Genomic DNA, 5,535 nt, shown 5'->3' on the forward strand with positions numbered 1-5,535 from the left:
AAACACAATAAACTACATCTGAAAGGTTAGGTTAAAGGGTTGGGGAATAAGAACATAAGATAGAACCTACTAAATACACTAAGATTACAAGAGGTTAGGTTAAGGGGTTGGGGAATAAGAATAAATGATAACAAACATAATAAATACAACTTATGAGCAACTTGATGAACTTTAACAAATAACCCTTAATCTGCAAAAATGACCATTTGAGAAATTGACCCTTGAAACGAGTAAGTTCCCATATATAACAAAAATTCTTTGAAATGCTTAAATATCCAATCTCTAACAAATAACACTTGAAATGCAAAAACGTCCATTTGAGAAATTAACTAATGAAATGAGTAAATGAATATGAGACAATGATTGACGAAACACAAAAGACAAGAAGGAATACTTATGTAAGTTAGATCATGTCTGGTTTGACTAGATAAGTTAGGATACATCAGTTTGGGAATGTAAGATTAAGTTAGGTAAAGCAAGTTAGGTTACGTTAGGATAGGTAAGATAAGTTAAATAAGTTAGGTTAAGCAGAATAAGTTAGGTAAGTTAAGTTAGGATAGGTAAAGTTAGGTTAAGTTAGGTATGATAGGTAAGGTAAGTTATGTTAGGATAGGTAAAGTTAGGTAAGATAGGGAAGGTAAGGTAAGTTATGTTAGGATAGGTAAAGTTAGGTTATGAAAGTTAAGTTAGGTAAGATAGGTAAAGTTAGGTAAGATAGGTAAGATAGGTTAAGCAGGTTAAGTTAGGAAAGGTAGGTAAGGTAAGGTAACATAGGTAAAGTTAGGTTATGTTAGGAAAGGTAGGTAAGGTAAGGTAACATAGGTAAAGTTAGGTACGATAGGTAAGATAGGTTAAGCAGGTTAAGTTAGGAAAGGTAGGTAAGGTAAGGTAACATAGGTTAAGTTAGGTTAGGTTAGGTAAGATAGGTTAGGAAAGGTAGGTAAGGTAAGGTAACATAGGTAAAGTTAGGTTAGGTTAGGTAAGATAGGTTAGGAAAGGTAGGTAAGGTAAGGTAACATGGTAAAGTTAGGTAAGATAGGTAAGATAGGTTAAGCAGGTTAAGTTAGGAAAGGTAGGTAAGGTAAGGTAACATAGGTAAAGTTAGGTTAGGTTAGGTAAGGTAAGGTAACATAGGTAAAGTTAGGTTATGCAGGTTAAGTTAGGTAAGATAGGTAAAGTTAGGTTTAGGAACGTTACGTTAACTAAGTAACATTGTGTGGAGAGGATAGGTTACGTAGGTTTGAACAGTGTAGATCAGAGAACAGTTTAAAAGGTAAAATGTCTAAGAAAATATATTTTAACAGAAGTGTACGTTTGATATGAAAAGCTGAACTAGTTACATTTTGGAGAGAAATTTTATGACTGAAGATGTCTTAAAGAATAACATGATGGAAGAAGGAGAGTTTCTTTGATGAACGAAGGTGTCTTAGAGAACAACTTTGGGAGAACGAAGGTGAATTAGAGATCGCTTTGATGACTCTGAGAATAACTTTGGTCAATGAATATGGATTGGAAAGTTTCTCTAATGAACGAAGGTGACTTAGAGATTAACTTTTATGACTCTGAGAATAACTTTTATGTCTTAGAGAACAACTTTGATGAGCAAGATTAACTTTAGATGTCTCTGAGAATAACTTTTATAACATAGAAATTAACTTTAGATGTCTCTGAAAATATCTTTGATGACTTCGAGAATAACATTTGATGACTCTGAGAACAAGTTTGATAGCTCTGAGAATAACTTTAGATGTCTCTGAAAATAACTTTGATGAAAGAAGATGTCTTAGATTAACTTTTGATGACTTTGAAAACAAGTTTGATGAACAAAGATGTTTTGAAAGTTTCTCTGACGAACGAAGGTGACTCTGAGAATAGCTTTGGGTAGCTCTGAGAATAACTTTTGTTGCCTTAGAATAACTTTTGATTGTTCTGAGAATAACTTTAGATATCTCTGAGAATAAGTTTGATGAACGAAGATATCTTACAGAGCAAATTTTATGTTTCGAAGAATAACTTTTTGATGACTCTGGGAATGACTTTGTTGTCTTAGAGAATAACTTTGAGGGCTTAGAGAATGTCTTTGATGAATGGAAGTGAGTTAGAGAATAACATAACATGACTGAGAATAACTTTTGATAACTCTTAGAATAACTTTGATGTCTTAGAGAATAACTTTAGATGACTTTGAGAATGTCTTTGGATAACTCTGAGATTAACTTTGATGTCTTTGAAACAACATTGATGAATTGGAGAATGTCTTTGAGAACATGAGTAGTATTTTGTTAGCTCAGAGAATAACTTTTGATGACATAGAGAATAACTTTTATGTCTTAGAGAAGAACATTGATGGCTTAGAGAGAATATCTTTGATGAAAGATGATGTCTTGGATTAACTTTGATGTCTCTTGGAATAACTTTGATGACTGAGAATAACTTTTGATAGCTCTTAGAGAATAACTTTTATGAACGGAGATGTTTGAGATTAACTTTGATAGCTCAGAATAACTTTTGTGGACATGAGAATATCTTTGGATAACTCTGAGATTAACTTTGATGTCTTTGAAACAACTTTGATGTACGAGAGTGAGTTAGAGATTACCTTTGTTAACTCTGAGATTAACTTTGATGAACGAGAAAATACTTTTTGATGACATCGAGAATAATTTGATAGCTCTGAGAATGACTTTTATGCCTCTGAGAATAACTTTGAGGATGCAAGTAAATTTTTGAGTGTTTGAGAGTGTCTTTTGATATCTCGAAGAGTCCCATTGAAGTCTTAAAGGATGTCTTTGATGTCTCAAAGGATGTCTTTGAGTGCAACTTTGATCTCTTTGAGTAAGTCCTTGATGTCTCGAAGAGAGTCTTTGACTATATTTCTTACTTAACGACATATAATTTTAGTTAGGAACAATGACGAATATGACTATTTTAGCGAAGTGAAAGGTTACTTTAGTTAAGAACAGTGTTGGAAAGAGGCTACACATGACTATTTTAAATGAGAGAAGTGATATTTCAGCTAAGAAATGACAAGGAAACATGATGAAGCAACTATTTTTTAGTTGACTGATGAATACTTTAGTTAAGGAAAAAGACAAAACATGACGAGGGAGACTATTTTTGTGCTCCCCAAAGTATAATGTCAGTTAAGAACAGCGATGAAAGATATCTTTGGTTATTTTTCTTACTTGACAAAACATAATTTAGTTAAGCAAAAAGACAAAACATGATGAACATGGCTTTTTCTGTTGATTGATGGATAATTTTAGTTATGAAATGACAATGAAACATGAAGAACACGGTTATTTTCTGATGACTGGGGAATAAGTTTAGTTAAGAAATGATGAAAGTTATTATTTTTAGTTGATTGACGATGGATAAAAGCTAGTTATGAACAGTTTTGGAAAGTTTCCTTTGACTATTTTTTCTTACTTGATGAAACATAGCGACTGTTAAGAAAGTGCTGAAAGAAGTTTCCTTTGACAATTTTTAGCTAAGAGAAAGGTTGTTTTAGTTAAGAACAGTGTTGAACGAGGCTATTTCTGACTATTTTTAGTTGACTGGATAATAAGTTTAGTTGAGAAATGACGAAAGTGACTATGTTTTTAGTTGATTGGTGAAAGATTTTTTTAGTTAAGGAACGTTAGATAACATGTAAGGGGAAAAACCCAGAGAACATATGGGGAACATGGCAAAGAACACATGTAAGAAAAGTTGATGAATACAGTGAACATGCTGGGAATATGAACTTACAGAGAACATGAAAACATGATAAGGAGAATAGGGAATACAAAGAATGAACAATGGACTTGTGAAGAACATGGAGAATATGACAAAGAATGTAGAAAACATGTAAGTGAAGGTGAAAAACGAAGTGATCTTGTGAGGAACATGAACTTGTAGAGGAACATGAATATTGACAAAGAACACAAAAATATGGAAGTTAGCATGAATATTGAGTATAAAAGTTGTAAAGAGAACATGTGATGAACATGAAAACATAGAAAATATGACTAGAATTTGTAGAGAAAGTAATGAGACTAAGAGAAAGATTACAGAAAAAATGGAGATACTTGTGAAAATATGAACTGAATGGGACTGTGAACATTTGAAGAACATGGAGTGAACACAGAAAACATGGACAAAATGTGAAGAACACAGCTGAATATAGAGAAAATATGCAAATACAGTATGATTATTGAAGGTTTTGATACGTTGGGGATTGATACGTTGGGGATGAGAAGGGTAAAGTAATTACTCTGATAAACAGATAGGCTGGAGAGGGACTTGATCGAATATATTTATGTCTGATGATCTAAGGCTGAGGAAATGGAGCTTTGCTAATGTCCAGATTAATTTTACTACGTTAGAAAATAAGGTGATCTTAAATCTCAGGTGATTTAGTTGGAAAATAAAGAACTTGCACAAATGAACTAAGCTGGGGCACAAGAGTTGAAACTTGATAACTGAACTGGTTTTTATTTACTATGTCTGAAAATGTAGTTGGGTGATTTGGACTGAGAGTAATGAATTTACAAAAGTGAGCTTGGACAGAGGACAAGAGCTAGAGTTTTATAGTTGTTTACTTCATATTTACTATGTCTGAAATACAGAGGGTAAAAATTTCAGGGAAATTGATGGGTTATTTACAAAGATACGAAAGAGAACTAAGGTGGGGGACGAGAGCTGGAGCTTAGTAACTGACTTGATCTTATTTACTAACTTTGAAGTATGTCTGCTTTTAATTTTAGGGAAATTGATGGGTTATTTACAAAGATACGAAGGAGAACTAAGGCGGGACGAGAGCTGGAGCTCGATAACTGACTTGATTTTATTTACGGTGTCTGAAATACAGAGGGTAAAAATTTCAGGGGAATTGATGTATTATTTACAAAGATATGAAAGAGAACTAAGGCGGGACGAGAGCTGGAGCTCGATAACTGACTTGATTTTATTTACGGTGTCTGAAATACAGAGGGTAAAAATTTCAGGGAAATTGGACTGTTACTAACGATCTTGTATAAAACGAAATAAGGTGGGGGACAAGCGCTGGAGCTTGATAACTGTTTTGATCTTATTTACGGAGTCTGAAATACAGAGGGTAAAAATTTCAGGGAAATTGGACTGTTACTAACGAAGATACGAGAGAGAGCTAAGGCGGAGGACATGCGCTGGAGCTTGGTAACTAAATTACTGTATTGAACTACGTTTGAAATATGATTATTTTTAAATTTTAGAGGGATTGGAATGATAGTATTCATTATACGACAGGGGACTAAGGTGGGGGAACGTGAGCTAGAACTTGCTTACTAACGCGATTTATTTGTGTAAAAACTGACTTGCTTAATGAAAAGGAGAAAACATACGATGTTGGAAAATAGTTGAACTGAACTGAATGAAAGGAGAGAGAGAGAGAGAGGAGGGACGGTCCAGATATTATGAAGAAGATAAGATAAGATAAGAGCCGACTGGCTGGCCGGGCGTAAGGTAAATAAAGGTGACGCGAGAGATTGCGAGGTAAGGGGGGAGGGAGGGGGG

Source organism: Procambarus clarkii, chromosome 22 (assembly GCF_040958095.1).
Source record: "Procambarus clarkii isolate CNS0578487 chromosome 22, FALCON_Pclarkii_2.0, whole genome shotgun sequence".
NCBI lineage: Eukaryota > Metazoa > Arthropoda > Malacostraca > Decapoda > Cambaridae > Procambarus > Procambarus clarkii.